Below are 19,006 nucleotides of genomic sequence, written 5' to 3'. Positions count from 1 at the left end.
TCAGTTGGAGTGCCAAGAAACAGGCTACTGTGGCACGGTCCTCCACAGAGGCGGAATACAGATCTCTAGCCCACACTGCAGCTGAACTGACTTGGATCTGTAAAATTTTTCGTGACCTTGGTTTTCCTCTCTCTCAGGCTCCCACTCTCTGGTGTGATAACATTTCCGCCATCTCTCTTGCTTCTAATCCGGTCTTTCATGCCCGAACTAAACATGTGGAGATTGACTATCATTATATTCGTGAGTTGGTCTTAGCTAATCTCATCAAGGTTCACTTTGTTTGTAGTCAGGATCAGCTTGCTGACATACACACCAAGTCTCTGTCCAAAAGTCGTTTTGCTGCTCTCAAGTCCAAGCTTCCTCTTGTTTCTTCAATTGATCCCAAGCTCAGCTTGCGGGGGTGTATTGAGAGACCTAACCCAGTCACAATTTAGTTACAACAGTAAATAGTTAGTTGTGGTATTTGTGTAATTAGTTGTAGAAGATAAGGTCACTTATGTAAAGAGTCTTAGTGACTATATATATCTCAATGTACTGTCAGTTAAAATATAATGAGAAATATCTTCTTCAACATTTCTACATATAACACATGTCACAGATCCTACCATTCTATCAACACATCTATCATCCTAACACGGTCATGGAGAAATCTTGTTGTTGTCTGCTCAAACACTTCATTGTCCTCCTGTTGACTTTCTGGGGCAGGAGCAGTAGTAGAATTCTGTCATGTATAAAAGCAAAGAGAAACAAGAATTTAATTGCATTGCAGATTAGCATGCACATAATTAAGTAAGATTTAAACAATGAACTAATCGAAATTAGCTAATAAGTGATCTTGCTGGAGATACCATCGTCGCTTAGACAGTCTGCTCCTGGTGTCCATCATCTTAATCAGCTCATCAAACTGAAAAACAGAGATTAAACCGAGTATTAAGGATGCTCGAAGCGGTAATTATCTGACTAATACCGATTTACGAAGAAGGTTAAATATAGATTAGGGATTTAAGGGGTTTAAGATGCATTGCATACTCTTACCTGTTTTACTATTTTTCAACAAGTCCTTGCACACCGAGGTAGCCTTCTTTCTTCCTCAGCTTCCTTATTAGACATAGTGCTCCAACCCTCAAGCTCTCAAACCCTTATCTCTCTTTGGGACAAATTGTTCAAGTAAACAGCAAGGGTTGGTTGATACCTATATATAGCAATGGTCAAGGTGCTCAAAGAGCATGTTAGTCGTGGTTTCTTAAACCTTACGCCGCCGTTACCAATTGTCTTGATTATTGCTCTAAGCCGCCATTCGCAAAAAAGGAGAAGATATATACCATTATATTGCCTGCCATTTCTTCTCTCTTACACTTATAACACTATTCTCGTGTTAATCACACGCACAAATGGAGATATAGGCTAACATAAGACTTATTCCATAAACAACTCAATGTACGATGTTCTTATTCATCAACCGCTGTCCATGAAATTTTTTCATTGGATAACTTATCGTATGGTGTCAAAATCTAATATATATGTTTGGGCTTAATTTACTTCTGTTAAGAATAATTGAGGAGATGGAAGCATAATTATTTGGTCACTTACCTAAAAAATGCTTCCATAAACAATGGAAAATTGGTTTCAACATGGAATTCATGAATTGTGATTACTTTATCCCCTTGAAGAAAAAGCTACTGATTGTATTTTGCCAATCGACTTGTCTTTCTTTCACACCTATTGCATTTCAACCCACAATTCCTTGAGCAAAGACCAACCCTTTTGCCATTTTTCAACACTAATCATAGATGTTTTAACGGATTACATGATTATCCGCATCAAAACTCTTCCTAAAGTAGTTCTAAAGAAACTTTCATGCAAAGGAGATATCCATTATATGTGAGAACAAGCAGAGGAAAGGACAAAAGTGGGTATATGCGAGTTACGGATAAGTTATTTTAGTTCTAGAGTTTAGCTTTAGCGCTTATGATAATAACACTAGCAACTATGAGAGCAGTAACTATGGCACTTGAAGAAAGTAATAGGAATGGCTATATATCCTTTCATCTACTATTTCTCACAAATAACGTATATCCTTGTTGTATGAACGTTTCTTTAGAACTACTTTAATGAGAGTTTGATGCAGATAATTATGTATTCAGTTAAATCAATTAAAGCATTTATCATAGTATTCAAAAATGACAAGTTATTTTTTTTCATGGAATTGAGGGTTGAAATGTAATAGGTGTGAAAGAAGACAAGTCGATTGGCAAAATACAATTATTCGCTTTTGTTTCAAAAGGATAATGTAATCATAGCTCATGAATTCCATGTTAAAACCAATTTCCATTGTTTATGAAAGCATTTTTTAGGTTAATAGAGTACATTAATCCCATACATATATATTTGATTTCTACACCGTGAGAATTAAGTTGTGCAATGAAAAAAATGGTTGACAAATAATAAAGACATACGTTAAGTCCAAAAAATATAATTGTAACCGGCAACAAAGTGGATTTTTCTAAGATGTATATCGTTCTTTTTTTTTTTTTTTCGGTAAGTGCTTGACTCTTATGCTAGCGTATATCTCCATTTTTGGGTGTGATTAACACAAGATTAGCATTTGAAAATGGAAGAGAGAAGAAACGGCAGACCAAATAACGGTATATATCTTTGCCCTTTTTGAGAATGGCGGCATCGAACAATAGTAAAGAGAGTTGATAACGGCCATTGAAGATTTATGAAACCATGACTAACTTATAAGCCCACAAAAGAGCAGACCGAGAGTCCCTCAAATACTTCAAAAGCACTAGAAAGATCTTGATAATTCACACTAGGGATGGCATATTCCTTTTCCGTTTGACATGGCAAAGAAATAAATGTCCAGCGTGCAGCTTTCTCAGATTGACATTTTAAGACATTTTGGATCATTTGGAGGTCAAGATGGCATATTTTGAGGAACATTCCTTCTGAGGATTTGTAGGGGACGTCTCTAGCTTTCAAAACAGACCTTTTAGGACCAAATCAGAGTTGATTTGGTCGGTTAAAAGTCTGATTTTCAGATAAATCCGAATTTTAGTTCAAATAGGAAACTTTTTATTTTTTGTTTTATTATTTTATTATGTTTTCTAGTTTTATTCTAAGACCTTTTAGGGTTTTAATTCGGGAGTAGTATAAATAAATATATTTAGCCATTAGGAATTGAAAGAAAGAGGGGGAGAACACACGCACTACTTTGGAAGATTCAATTTTATTTTCAAGGTATTTTCTATTCATGTTTTTAATAATATTTTGTTTGATGATTGTTAGTAACTAATTTCCGTTTGTTAGGGGCGAGCCACAAGCCTTAGCAATATGTCTCAATTTACTTATGATATTATGCATGCAAGTTTTGAATTATTAATCATTGTTTTAAACTGTCCAAGTGTCTTAGTGATTTGCGACCCTTGGGATATTTAAAAAAGTAATTTGATGCTATTTTGGTCGGAAGGTTCCCTGAAATTAGTGCTGGCTTCTTGTGGTTAATAATTGTAATTTCACTTAGTATGAACACCATGTCTTAAGGATTGCATGGTTTTTCAAAGGGTTTTCATAAAACATAATGAGTCCTTCATGTTCATATTTGATCCGAGTGTCCGGACGGGTTGCATGTTAGATATATGTTCTATGTTGGAGGTTCCAAGTAGGATATATATTAGGAAAACGTAACCTTCAAAATATGCATGGGTAATTAATAAATAATTGGAAGAACTACGTAGGATTGTTAAGGTGACGGTTGAACCATAGGGCTTTTACAAATTGATTTTCTTTAAATTGGTTTTTAGTTGATTTATTTAATTATTTTTAGTTTAAATTCGTTTTTATTATTTTAAATTCTAAAATCAATATTTTCCAAACTTTGTTTTAAATAATTAATTAAGAGTTGGTTTTAAACACAAATTATTCATTCAATCCATATGGAAAACGATGTTGCTTGAGCTACTATATACGACAACGTTGTATTATTGCAAATATTTTTAAGTGTTTTTATCCCTACTTTTACAGGCGGTAAAAATTCCTATCAGCCACAATTACCAATTGAGAGGGAAGCAGAATAATTTGGTCCTTAACCTAAAAAATACTTTCATAAACCATGGAAATTCGGCTTCAACATGTAATTTATGAATTAGATTACGTTATCAATCGAAACAAAAGCTAATGATTGTATTTTGCCAACTTGTCTTCTATCACACCTGTTGCATTTCAACCCTTAATTCCATGAGAAAACGTGAATAAAAACACTACACTTAATCCAGTTTCCAACACCAATCATATAAGCTTTAACTAATAACATGATTATCCGCAAAACTTTTATATAAATATTTGGGTAGTGTTAAAGAGACTAAATTTGCAAACTAAATGACGTGTTACCAATAAGAATGAGCATGTTTATCAATGTTTAAGTAATAAAACAATCATCAACTTCCATGTCCTTTAGTTTGTAAAATTGTCTAAAAATTTAGGAAAATGATCATCTCCGGATCCCTTCCTCCTAATCCACCAAGTTCGGGGATCCCGGCCATTGAAATTTGATCCAACGGTTAGAACAGGGTTCCTCTCAATTGGTTTGCAATTTGGTTTAAAAAATTTGGTCTCCCTAGCATTACCCTAAATTTAATCTCCCTAACATTACCATAAATATTTCTAAGGAACCTTTCATGCAACCTAGATATAAACCTTCTCTTCCTTTCTCAGACATCAAAAGATGAGGAAAAGAAGCGGGAAGGAAGAAAAGAGGTGTATCCCATTGCATGCGAGTTATTTTTGTTCATCATGGAATGCACCAGGGCATCTCGATCTTGCCTGCAGATTTTCTAATGTTGCTTTCAGTGCTTATATAGAGCCCTAGGAAGTTTTAAAGCAAGTTTAAGGTAAACGGATCACATAGACAACATTTTGTATCTCCCAGGCACTTGCTAGGCAATGAGTGAAAGAATTGTATGTTTTATGGACTTTTACAAACCATACAATAGTCAAACGCATTGCAAGAAACCAACAATGCCGAAAAATGATTTCATAGTAAAAAAAAAAAAATATCCAAAATTTGTACACATCTCCATGTTAAATGCTATTATCATCTCAATAATACTCTGCCAAAATATTTCTATGTACAAAATAAGGGCAATCCAACAATTAACCTGTAGAAGCACAATCATCGCTCTTTGGTTTGAATAAAAAGGCCTAAAAGCTTTCTGGTTTTTGGCAGAGATGTCTCCACACCAAAGAGGCCAAAAGTTGAGAACATAAGAAGGTTCTAATCCCTGATGAATATTCTTCCTTATCAGTGTTTCACCGTGAAGCAAGTGACCAGAAGTTTAATCAAATGATGGTGACACAGCAAACCAGCTGATGCCATAGCTGTGGCAGTCTCAAACCTTTTGCAATGATTGAAACCACATTTGTTAAGATCACTGGCAATGAGAATGGTAATTCCAGCAGAAGCTCACGCAGTAGCAAATGTAAGAGCAGATGTGATCGGTACTAAAAGAAACACCCGTATATCAGTAAGTTTGTGAATGGACTGATTTAGGTCTGGAACGATGGGACTCAATGCACTCTGATGCAACAAATATACTTTTCTACTTCCAAACATTTACACAGGTACATATACACAAAGCATTTCGGGAACAAATGAATGAAAAACTGATATATATCTATCCTAGAAATGAAGACAGCATCTCAAATGGCAAAAAAGGACACTCATTTTTATGTGCATAAAAATGAGTGTCCCTGGATAAGTGTCCTTTTTTGCATGCATGAGTTATAGTGATGCATTTGAAGTGTGCGATTTCTCTAAATTTGTTGACCCACCACATGTTTTATTCAAAATTTTGGTGTCAGAGGGCGGCAGGTAGGGATCGGCAAACCACACTCTCTGGTGTTGATGCACAAACTGAGGCTGTGAAACTTGTCTAAGATTGTAGTTATGGTCTCTTAACTTTAAGTTAATTATAGTTTTAGTTCTTCAACTAAAATTCCATTAGATATAGTCCTGACTGGAAGCTTGATTCCAAGTGCTGACTGATTGCTCTCTTTCTCCTTGTCTTGCAGGTAAGAACAAGGCCAAAGGAAAAGACAGGGAAAAAGCATGATATGGGATACTCTTGCTTTTAACCCTGATGATATGAGATATTCTTGCTCTAGTATAGCTTGTTTACAGAGGTATTATCGGGGGGAAAGAAAGCTGAATATTTCGAAAGGCTTCGTTGGGAGTGCCCTCTCAGATAAGAGAAAGGGTTGAGCATTTTTGCAGGTCTGCATGTCCGTTAGGGATGGAGGTCGACATATATAGGAGTCTCCCTAACATCAAGTAATAATGCTATTCCTTTACCCTGCTTGGTTATAGCACGGTAGTGGGAGCTGCCAGCTTCACATGTTTTAACTCTGTCAGAGCACTTTGAAAAAGTGGTCTGTGGTATCTGGAAAGCTGATGTTGCGTGTGAAGATTACAGACAAGCTTTATCCAAGGAGATCCAGCTCTTGAAGTTGGGAAAGTGGTGCCTCTTCGGTTTTCGAACAAGCAATCATGTCGGGGCTGGCTCTCGAGATTCGGAGAACGATGCATTTTTGATTTTTGAGAAAGCAATCCTGCTGGGGGTCTGGCTCTCGAGATTCGGAGAGCGGTTTCGATTTTTGAGAAAGTAATCATGTTGGGAGTCTGGCTCTCGAGATTCGGAGGGCGGTGCCTCTTCGATTTTGGAGCAAGCAATCTTGTTGGGAGTGTTTTCTCGAATGTAAGTAAAGGTTGGGCATGTTTGCTAGTCTACCTTGCCACGAAGCACAGAGGTTGACACACAGGGACTTTCCAATTATCCAACAGTGGTACTGTTCCTTTACCCTCTCTTCGATTTTTGAGAAAGTAATCATGTTGGGAGTCTGGCTCTCGAGATTCAGAGGGCAGTGCCTCTTCGATTTTGGAGCAAGCAATCTTGTTGGGAGTGTTTTCTCGAATGTGAGTAAAGGTTGGGCATGTTTGCTAGTCTACCTTGACACGAAGCACAAAGATTGACACACAGGGACTTTCCAATTATCCAGCAGTGGTACTGTTCCTTTACCCTCTCTTCGATTTTTGAGAAAGTAATCATGTTGGGAGTCTGGCTCTCGAGATTCGGAGGGCGGTGCCTCTTCGATTTTGGAGCAAGCAATCCTGTTGGGAGTGTTTTCTCGAATGTGAGTAAAGGTTGGGCATGTTTGCTAGTCTACCTTGCCACGAAGCACAGAGGTTGACACACCGGGACTTTCCAATTATCCAGCAGTGGTACCGTTCCTTTACCCTTGTGGGTAATAATATGGTAGCTAGACCTTCAAAATTTATGTGTCTAAACTTTGTTAGTGTTGTTTCTTTGCAATTCTTTTACCCTTCTTGGTCAGAGCGATGTAGCGGGAGCTGCAAGCTTCACGTGTCTCAACTTTGTCAGAGAACTTTGGCAAAGTTATCTGTGGTACCCATGAGTTACTGTTGCGTGTGGGAAGTGGGTGATTGAACAGTACGATTCATGTGCTTTCTACTTCGCCAGAAATCTTCGACAGAATGCCCATAATTTCCGCAAAGCTGAGTGTGCGTGTGACAGGTGCTGACAAGGCTGGAAAAGTAGGTGCCTCTTCGATTTCTGAGATCGGCCTTCGTGGTCTCTTAGCAGCCCAGCTTTTGAGAAAGCAAGCCTCTTCGATTTCTGAGATCGACCTTCGTGGTCTTTGAGCAGCCCAGCTTTTGAGAAAGCAAACGCCTCTTCGATTTCTGAGATCGACCCTCGTGGTATCTGAGCAGCCCAGCTTTTGAGAAAGCAAACGCCTCTTCGATTTCTGAGCAGGCGCCTCTTCGATTTCTGAAGCTTCGTCGAGTACAGATTTTTATAGGGGCTGACATTAAGTTCCAAAGCACACTTGAATATCCACCAGTAGAAGCTCCATTCTTGCACTTCTAAGATCTTGATTTGTCCGACCTCTTCTCTCTTCAACACCCTTGAAAATGTCTGGCCCCTCCGACTGTCGTTTTGACTTGAACCTTGTTGAAGAGGCAGCCCCGCCTTCTCCAGACAACATATGGCGCCCATCCTTCGTCTCCCCTACTGGTCCTCTTACCGTTGGGGATTCCGTGATGAAGAATGATATGACCGCTGCGGTAGTGGCCAGGAACCTTCTCACTCCCAAAGATAACAGACTACTTTCCAAACGGTCTGATGAGTTGGCTGTTAAGGATTCTCTGGCTCTCAGTGTTCAGTGTGCAAGTTCTGTGTCTAATATGGCCCAACGCCTATTTGCTCGAACCCGCCAAGTTGAATCATTGGCGGCTGAAGTGATGAGTCTCAAACAGGAGATTAGAGGGCTCAAGCATGAGAATAAACAGTTGCACCGGCTCGCACATGACTATGCTACAAACATGAAGAGGAAGCTTGACCATATGAAGGAATCTGATGGTCAGGTTTTACTTGATCATCAGAGATTTGTGGGTTTGTTCCAAAGGCATTTATTGCCTTCGTCTTCTGGGGCTGTACCGCGTAATGAAGCTCCAAATGATCAACCTCTGATGCCTCATCCTTCTAGGGTTTTGTCCAGTACTGAGGCTCCGAATGATCCCCCTCCGGTGCCTTCTCTTTCTGGGGCTCTACCGACTGCTGAGACTTCTCCTAAGCAACCTTTGTGAAGGCTCTCTCTTGTTTGTTTATTTTGACTCAAGTATATGTACATATTTGTAACTTATCGAGGATATCAATAAATAAGCTTTCCTTCATTTCAACGTATTGTGTTAAATACACCAAAGCCTTCTTCGCTAAGTTCTTTGAATTTTCTTTTGTTGAAGCTTGTATGTTGAAGCTTTGTGAGTGGAGCATGTAGGTTGAGGTAGTGTTCCCTTAATTTCCCGAGTGAGGAAAACTTCTCGGTTGGAGACTTGGAAAATCCAAGTCACTGAGTGGGATCGGCTATATGAATCTTAGAACGCCATTGTGTTCTGTCATGTGTCATGTCCTTCGTTAGATCCAAGTACTCTAAGTCTGTTCTTAGGATCTCTTCCAAAGTTTTCTTAGGTCTTCCTCTACCCCTTCGGCCCTGAACCTCTGTCCTATAGTCGCATCTTCTAATCGGAGCGTCAGTAGGCCTTCTTTGCACATGTCTAAACCACCGTAACCGATTTTCTCTCATCTTTCCTTCAATTTCGGCTACTCCTACTTTACCCCGGATATCCTCATTCCTAATCTTATCCTTTCTCGTGTGCCCACACATCCAACGAAGCATCCTCATCTCCGCTACACCCATTTTGTGTACGTGTTGATGCTTCACCGCCCAACATTCTGTGCCATACAGCATCGCCGGCCTTATTGCCGTCCTATAAAATTTTCCCTTGAGCTTCAGTGGCATACGGCGGTCACACAACACGCCGGATGCACTCTTCCACTTCATCCATCCAGCTTGTATTCTATGGTTGAGATCTCTATCTAATTCTCCGTTCTTTTGCAAGATAGATCCTAGGTAACGAAAATGGTCGCTCTTTGGTATTTCTTGATCTCCGATCCTCACCCCTAACTCGTTTTGGCCTCCATTTGCACTGAACTTGCACTCCATATATTCTGTCTTTGATCGGCTTAGGCGAAGACCTTTAGATTCCAACACTTTTCTCCAAAGGTTAAGCTTTGCATTTACCCCTTCTTGAGTTTCATCTATCAACACTATATCGTCTGCGAAAAGCATACACCAAGGAATATCATCTTGAATATGTCCTGTTAACTCATCCATTACCAACGCAAAAAGGTAAGGACTTAAGGATGAGCCTTGATGTAATCCTACAGTTATGGGAAAGCTTTCGGTTTGTCCTTCATGAGTTCTTACGGCAGTCTTTGCTCCTTCATACATATCCTGTATAGCTTGGATATATGCTACTCGTACTCCTTTCTTCTCTAAAATCCTCCAAAGAATGTCTATTGGGACCCTATCATACGCTTTTTCCAAATCTATAAAGACCATGTGTAAATCTTTTTTCCCATCTCTATATCTTTCCATCAATCTTCGTAAGAGATAGATTGCCTCCATGGTTGAGCGCCCTGGCATGAACCCGAATTGGTTGTCCGAAACCCGTGTCTCTTGCCTCAATCTATGCTGAATGACTCTCTCCCAAAGCTTCATTGTATGACTCATTAGCTTAATACCCCTATAGTTCATGCAATTTTGTACATCGCCCTTATTCTTGTAGATAGGCACCAAAGTGCTCATTCGCCACTCATTTGGCATCTTCTTCGTTTTCAAAATCCTATTGAAAAGGTCAGTGAGCCATGTTATACCTGTCTCTCCCAAAACTTTCCACACTTCGATTGGTATATCGTCTGGGCCTACTGCTTTTCTATGCTTCATCTTCTTCAAAGCTACAACCACTTCTTCCTTCCGGATTCTACGATAAAAAGAGTAGTTTCTACACTCTTCTGAGGTACTCAACTCCCCTAAAGAAGCACTCCTTTCATGTCCTTCATTGAAAAGATTATGAAAATAACCTTTCCATCTGTCTTTAACCGCGTTCTCTGTAGCAAGAACCTTTCCATCCTCATCCTTGATGCACCTCACTTGGTTTAGGTCCCTTGTCTTCTTTTCCCTTGCTCTAGCTAGTTTATAGATATCTAACTCTCCTTCTTTGGTATCTAGTCGCTTATACATATCGTCATAAGCCACTAACTTAGCTTCTCTCACAGCTTTCTTCGCCTCTTGCTTCGCTTTTCTATACCTTTCACCATTTTCATCGGTCCTATCCTTGTATAAGGCTTTACAACATTCCTTCTTAGCCTTCACCTTTGTTTGTACCTCCTCATTCCACCACCAAGATTCCTTTTGGTGTGGGGCAAAGCCCTTGGACTCTCCTAATACCTCTTTTGCTACTTTTCGGATACAACTAGCCATGGAATCCCACATTTGGTTAGCTTCCCCCTCTCTATCCCACACACACTGGGTGATTACTTTCTCTTTGAAAATGGCTTGTTTTTCTTCTTTTAGATTCCACCATCTAGTCCTTGGGCACTTCCAAGTCTTGTTCTTTTTTCTCACTCTTTTGATATGTACATCCATCACCAACAAGCGATGTTGATTAGCCACGCTCTCTCCTGGTATAACTTTGCAATCCTTACAAGTTATACGATCCCCTTTCCTCATTAGAAGAAAATCTATTTGTGTTTTTGACGACCCACTCTTGTAGGTGATCACATGTTCTTCTCTCTTCTTAAAGAAGGTGTTGGCTAAGAAGAGATCATATGCCATTGCAAAATCCAAGATAGCTTCCCCATCCTCGTTTCTCTCCCCAAAACCATGGCCACCATGAAAACCTCTATAGTTGCCTGTCTCCCCGCCCACGTGTCCATTTAAATCTCCTCCTATAAATAACTTCTCCATCTGAGCAATTCCTTGCACCAAGTCTCCAAGGTCTTCCCAAAATTTCTCCTTCGAACTCGTATCCAACCCTACTTGAGGTGCGTACGCACTAATCACATTGATAAGTTCTTGTCCTATTACAATCTTGATTGCCATGATTCTTGATGCGTAAAATAACTAAACACACAAATTAAACCCTCTTTTTATCAATTGTAGTAAAGTATGTAAGTAGGGATCGTTCTAGGCCGGGGATTAGGAGGGATTGCTAAATCACTTGGAAACTGACTTGAAAACGTGAAAACAAAGTTTAAAACACTAACTAGACTCAAAGAATGCAAAACTATACTTTAAAACACTAAAACAACCAAAAGACTCAAAACAGCCCCTAAACACTCAAAACTACCTTAAAAACACAATTTGGGCAATTTTGGGACTCTCACACAAACTTGGACAAATTTTGGTTTTCTAATGAACTAAAACACTTAAAAACATAATCTAAGACAAGTTCTAATTAATATGACTCAAAGAAATAAGATGGGGTTGATTTTTGACGAAAATAATTAAATTAAGACAAGAACAAAGTAAACAAATTTTTAGACAAATTTGGGTGAATCAAAACACTCTAACACACAACCAAAACAGAAATTAAACACTTTGAAACAATAAAGTAAAAGGGGGATTTTGGTTTTAATGAATTTGAAAACAAAACAAACTTTGTAAAACAAAACAGATTGTAAGTGAATTTGAATGAAACTTATGGATGGAAGATTAGCTAGGAGGTTATTCTCCACATATGTCACACTTGCATACAAAACGATTTCCAGTTGCTTTTCGATAAGCTATGAATACTCAACGCCCCAAATTAACCGTGAATTGCACTAATTAACCCTCAGTTTTTTCCACAAGTTATTAGGTTGGATGATTGCATACGACAACCCAAAACATTCCCTACAAGTTCCCTACATGAATTGCATAATAGAGATACAAGCAAGAATCATTAAGTTCTATGAAAAACATAAGCATTGACGAGGCACTCGTTACTATGATTTGCATGAAACTTATGCCAAGAGTTTACTTAACGTGATTGTGACTAGCAACCTTCACTACTTGTGAATATAAGTTTATAACGATTAGGTGAAACTCCCTTATATTCTAGCGTCAAATTCATGCATGAAAATTAAGCGTGCACTCTTAACCAACATACACAAATTAGTTTTTATATGAACGGATAAGTAAATTGAATTCACAACTTATGAATCACAACTGGATGTAATCAAATCATATTGCAAGTATGAACATAGTTTCGAATCACCCCCTAACTAAGAGGGGTTTAGTTCCTCATACTCACAAAGCAAAGATACATAAAATTAGACATTAAAATCAAAGGAAAGAAAACACCTAAAATGCTCCAACTTGGTAGCAAGTGCATCCAAGATTCCTCATTTCCCTTGCTTGCGGCAGATTGGGTTATGGACAGATTTTGGGTAGTTTTATGATGTAGAATGGATGGGGAATGGTATGGAAGGGTTTAGGGTGAGTGTGGAGGAGTGTTTGATGGTTGGAGGGTGGTGGAGAACTAGGCAAAGAGGGTGGAAGAAGGTGGAGTGGCTGTTATGTTTTCTAGGCACTAGAATGGTGTTTTTGGGGTGTTTTGCTTCCTAGGGTGTGTATGGACGAATTTTTGTGATAAAATGATGAATATGGGGGATTGTCCTTTGGCCAAGGGGTGTAAACATGTATTTATAGGCCCCAAAAACCTTAGAAAATCAGGTTAGGTTAAGGATGAAATGCATGGCAATTTGTGTGTGTGGTGTGCAATGGTCCAAGGGTGAAAATGAAGTAATGATGCAAAGTGTGAAGGGTAAAATGGAGTGGTGTTGTAGCTAGGGAGCATGAATGATTGTGTACATTGCATAGAGATGGAAATGGAGGTGAAATGTGTCAATAAATGGGTCAAAGGTGCAACAACATGTGTTGCACATGGCATTGGATTCCAAATGTGAATGATGGAGCATCAATTGGTGCATGTAATGGATGTAAATGTTGTCTAAAATCTAATGAGTGAAGGGAACAAGAGGTATCAAGCAATTGAGTGTAATAATTAAATGAATTGAAGCATGAAATTAGAAATTATGTAGGGGACAAGAGTGATCAAGCATGGCATGGAATCCAAAGGGAATTCTATGTGGTTTGCATGGCAAGGAATGCAAGTTGGGGTGACAGATTTTTTGGCTGTTTTCTTCATCTTTTGGACAATAATTCTTCAAATTCTTGGCCTCTTTAGTTCTCAAATTCGTCCATCCACTTGGCCCATGCATTTGCTATCCATTCCAAGCCCGAAACATGCTCCAAAGGCCTCCAAAATGCATCTTCTTGCATACCTTGTCCATAAAATCTGAAAACACACGAAAATGACTTTAAACATTAAAATAACTAAGGAAAAACGACATAAATGCACAAGAACAAGCCAACTAAGTCGCATAAATGTGCTCCTATCAATTCTATCTCCTACCCTTTTGACATCTACAACATCTTGTGTCAAGGTCTTGTCCACGATGATGGCAACACCGTTTCTCGTTCTATTTGTGCCCGAATACCATAGTTTAAACCCTGAGTTTTCTAGATCCTTTGCCTTACGACCAACCCACTTAGTTTCTTGTAGGCACATAATATTTATCCTTCTCCTCACCATAACTTCTACTACTTCCATAGATTTTCCCGTCAAGGTTCCTATATTCCACGTTCCTAACCTAATATTGAAATACCTACTTATAGCCTCTCCCGACCTATAAAATCAATATTACAATTCTTAGTATGATGTGCTAGTATTTGTAAGGTCATACACACCTGCTCCTCCAAAGCCACCAAACCATCCTTTTTAACCGTCTCATCTTGACGAAGTAAGTCACATAATATACCAAAAGTCCTTCCGTCCATTCTCAATTCGTTGATGCATTCAGTATCACTACATATCATTCAAATAACACAAACTAATCTCTCGTCTAGCAAGTGAACATTTAGTCAAAGCGGGTGTAGCATCATCAACACAAGTATTGTACAGACGCAAATTGAAGCATCTCTAACAATAAGATCAATAAAAGCTTCATTAGATCCATATCTATTCAAACTATCAAAAAATGGAAAAAAAAATGATGACATGATATTTAATATCACTGTTATTAAGGGCATTGACAAAAGCAGTAATTATGTTATAAAATGAATTAGATCAAAAGAATTCATGATATAAAGAGAACCAAAACATCAAACCGCAACAACAAAAATAAAACATTAAACAACAACAAGGATAAAACAGAGCAAAGTTAAGTATCTTCATTTGTCAAGAACTCAGAGCCATGGCCTTGAATGCTAACTTACATGCGGCATGCAACTCTATTTTTACATATCTCGTAAGGAAGAAATCATCAAAAAATGTATAGCAATTGGTATGTAACTTTTTTATTGGAATTTATGATTGGATTCTCAATACTTGATTAAGAATCTGGTGATTAGACTTGACATGAGATTAATGTTAGAGAGATCACTGAAAAGTCGTATTTTGATGTCAGATTTATCCAAATGACAAAACATGATCGTGTCTCACAATTAAATATATCAATTTAATGTATTGTAAGTAAGAATGCTATTGTCATTGGTGTAGGCTTTATGTTGAGGGATGATTGAGCTATTAGTAGATTTGGCTTTGCTATTTGAGGGCTCCAATCTATTGTACTGCATTTATTGATTACAAATATGATCTCTTCATTTCTAAATTTTCTTTTCACCTTGGTATCATGGTCAGAAAAGAAAGTAGGAAAAACAAAAATGAACAACTTTTCTCACATTTTTTTTAATTTTTTTAATAGGAAACAAGACCTAACTAATAAAAGGAAGAAAACCATCATCTACCTTCACCAAGACACCTGCAAAATACATCCAAGAGAACACCAAACACAATAAGAAACAGTAGTGTGGATGTAAATTTTCGCCTTCTTCTTCTTGGACGAAAATGCACATGCAAAACAATTAACACTTAAGGTCAAAGCCAAGAGCCTCATGCGCCCACAATGAATGGGGAGGGCTTTGGCTGAATAATCTCTGATGCCAAAGTTAGAATTTGAGAGAGAAAGTGTTTAGAGAATTTTAGGAGAAGAATGAACTTAGGTTTTGGAGAAAATGAGTGGCTATATATAGGGATATGGCTGGCCCTATTAGGAAAATTGGGACCGGGCACATTTGGTTGATTTGTGGGATTGATTGCAAGATATTATGTGAAATAATGCCTTGCAATTATTTTGGCAATTAATCAATTAATTAGGAAATTAATCAATTGATTTTAGCAATTAATCTCAATTTGAAAAGGACAATTGGGAGTTACCTTGTGGGTGAGGATTTGATGAGGAGTGATGAGAGGGTTTAAAAGAATACCATTTTAATCACTTTTGACCTCGATTGAGTTGTTATTGTCCATTGCACGCGTGTGGGAATCCTAATGTGCCTCAAGGGTAATTTTATCTTTTTACCCCAAAAGTCCACGTGTCGCCTCCATAATTTTCTTGATTATTTTTTGCTCCATAACTGCCCCTACACTTGTTGGGCTGCTCGCAGGAAAGGGCAGCATGTGTAGAGATCTTCTTTTGTTTTAGGAAACATAGGATTGTTTCCTATTTTGAAGTAGATTCCCTTTTTAATTGGAAATTAGATCCTTATAGGAAAGGGAAATAAATTACCTCTAAAGTCTATTTAAGTCTACCTTAAGTAGATGATTAAATCAACTTCAGAGAGCAATTTATTTTACCCTACAACAGAGAGAAAGCTAAAGGATATTTGTTCCCCCTCCCCTAGCAATCTTTTACACTTGTCGTGCAAAGGACCGTCTTTCGTTGCTTTCTTTGTCTTCTTTGTGCCTCACCGAGGTAAGAAAAATTAATTTTCCTTGTCTTCTTCTTGGATAGTGTTGACACGGGGCAGTCGTTGCAGTGCTAGACGAGTCACATAGCTCATGGGCTGCTGGAATACTGGGCATGCAGGCTTCCTGCCTATTGGTCCGAGAGAAAAAAAAAAGGGAAAAGCCATCATGGGTTGAGCTCTTCTACCGAGTACCGTGAATGGTGTTGGCTGCTGAGTCTTTTTTACCAGAAGAAAGGTGGGCTGCTCTTAAAAGAGAAGATAAAGAGGATATAGGCGGATGTATGGGCTCGTCTAATCGCTGTCGTGGAGCTTGCTGCAAATGAAGGTGGAAAAAAGAGATCTTCCTCACCTGCTCAAGAGATGCCGACTGAGAAAAAGCCAAAGATTTCCTCTATTGCTCGTGAGGGTCCGCCTGCTACTGATAAGCTTGTGATTGACTTGACTTCTTTAAAGGGGAAGAAAGATGAGGTTGCTACATCTGAGCCAGTGAAACCTGTCGTGTCGAAGATGGCTACTATGATTGCTGATAAGACTCAGCGTAGAAGTTCCATCATGCCCCTAGTGTCGAACTTTATGCCAAACCGTTTGTCGGGGGCTAAGTTTGATTCACATTTGGAGAGAAATTAGTTTACCCTTTCGTACTAGAGAACAATTAGTTTATCCTCTCGTACTGGAGAGCAGGCCCAAATGGGTGTCAGGTAATTGGTTTACCCTATCGCATTGGAGAACATGGTTGGTCCCCAAGGGGGTGCAATTCCTGCGATAAGTCCCTAAGAAGGGTGCAGTTTTTTTTGAAGTGAATGAGTGATCAGTTATTGTAAGCATGCAGCAGAGCCAAGCTGCAGACTACTTCTGAATTCCTCATTGAAAAACGAGTGAAACGAACGAAAACTTAGCTGTAAGGTAGGAACTGCATAACAATTGGATAATTGTCGGCTTGTGAGGTGATGCCCGTCAAGCTGCTTGAGTCTTTCGACTTTGATGTAGCTGGGGTCATACATGATACTTTATCAGATTGTATGTGTTCCACTGCTTTTCAATCTCTTTGTCATTCAGGGTGGTGAAGGTGTAACTGCCATTGCCACATACTCTACTAATCTTGTACCGACCTTCCCAGATAAGATCCATCTTTTTGGAGCATTTTCTACAAGCAGTGATGAAGGCTTTTCTTAGGACTACATCTCCAAGCTGGAACTACCGGATCCTAGCCATTTTGTTGTAGCTGGAGATAAGCTGCTGTTGGTAGGCTGTGATGCGGTGATGACCTCCACGCATTTCTCCTCTGCCAGATCTAAGTTTGTAGCCATCTCATTTCTGTTCTGCTCGATGCTTGGTAGTAGAATGCTAATACTTGGCACGATAACATTGGGATGAAAGATTGCTTCTGAACCAAATGTCAAAGAGAAATGAGTTTCACCGGTTGCACGTCATTTGGTTGTGCGATACTCCTATAGACATTCGGGAAGTTTGTCTAGCCATTTTCCCTTCTTGTCAAAGAGGGATTTCTTGAGGCAGTCGAGAATCGTCTTGTTTGATGCTTCGGCCTGCCCATTACCTTAGGGATACCTTGGCGTGGACATGTGCTTCTTGATGCCATATTTTTGGAAGAACATGGCCAAATCTTTGCCTACAAATTGTGGGCTGTTGTCTGTAACGATAGATTGAGGGATGCTAAATCGGAAAATGATGTTCCTCCATATGAAGCGTTCTATGTCCGTCTGAGTTGTGGTTGCCATGATCATTATGCCTCTGCCCCTAGTAGCTGGCGGCATTAGCCCTACCAAGTAGATTGCCCACTGCATGAATGGCCAAGAACTCGTCTGCAGGTGTAGTTCGATGGCAGATAGTACTGGTACCGGCTTGTAGCGTTGGCAGTGGTCACACTTTTGTACTAACTCTTTAGATAAATAGTAGGCCAATAGTAGCTTGCATTAAGAGCCTTCTACGCTAAGGATCAGCCTTCATAATGATTTCCACAAACGCCTTCGTGGATTGAGCTTAGAACCTTTAGGTCGTCCGGAGGCGCTAGGCAGCGATTATGTGGTCAAGTGTATGATCTTTGGACGAGAATGCCGTTCCACATGTAATAGCATGCTGCCTTTGTTTGAAGCTTTCTAGACTCCAATCTTTCCATGCAGAATGTGCCATTGACTAGGTAGTCTATAATGGAATCTTGTCAGTTTGGAGTTACACTAACCTGTGACACCTTAGCTGCTGGCTTCGCCTCTATGCTTTGCTTGTCTAGATACTCTATCGGAATAGAGCGTTTGAGTTAATGGTCAAGGGTAAAGCCTAGACCGGCTAGTGTGTCCGCATGGGCATTGTCTGCCCGTGGAACTTGAGTGAGGGTGCAAGTCTGAAATCCTTTAAGTTGCTTTCGTACCTTCTCTAGGTATTGCACCATATTCAAATGTTTTGCCGTGTACTCCCTATTAGTATGGCTGATGATTAGCTAGGAATTAGAATGGATCGCAAGCTGTTTCATCGCCAAGTCTTTTGCCATTCGGATGCCTGCTAGTAGACCCTTATACTCTGCTTCGTTGCTGGATGCTTTGAAGCCTAGAGTGATTGCCTGTTCGAGCATCGAACCGTTTGGGGTGACAAGGACCACGGCTGCTCCCGAGCCTTTGTAGATGGATGCGTCGTCGATGTGCAAATGCCAGAAGTCTCCATCGGGTGAAGCATGAGTGGCTAAGGCATGCTTAGTTGCCTTCGAGGCGTCATTGGGTCA

General features: G+C 39.3%; 1 long non-coding RNA gene across 1 annotated transcript; it reads right to left on the bottom strand.

Moving 5' to 3' along the window:
* Positions 1 to 588: 588 nt before the first annotated feature.
* On the bottom strand, positions 589 to 1,125 carry LOC126618022 (uncharacterized). The gene is made up of 3 exons (XR_007621627.1): positions 1,036 to 1,125; positions 849 to 904; positions 589 to 721 (listed from the first exon to the last, which is right to left on the bottom strand). It is a non-coding gene; the product is annotated as an uncharacterized LOC126618022 (long non-coding RNA).
* Positions 1,126 to 19,006: the final 17,881 nt, after the last annotated feature.

The sequence above is a fragment of the Malus sylvestris genome, chromosome 4 (genome assembly GCF_916048215.2).
Source record: "Malus sylvestris chromosome 4, drMalSylv7.2, whole genome shotgun sequence".
Lineage (NCBI taxonomy): Eukaryota > Viridiplantae > Streptophyta > Magnoliopsida > Rosales > Rosaceae > Malus > Malus sylvestris.
Note: the sequence above shows the minus strand (reverse complement) of the source record. Positions and strands in the feature narration are given on the sequence as shown.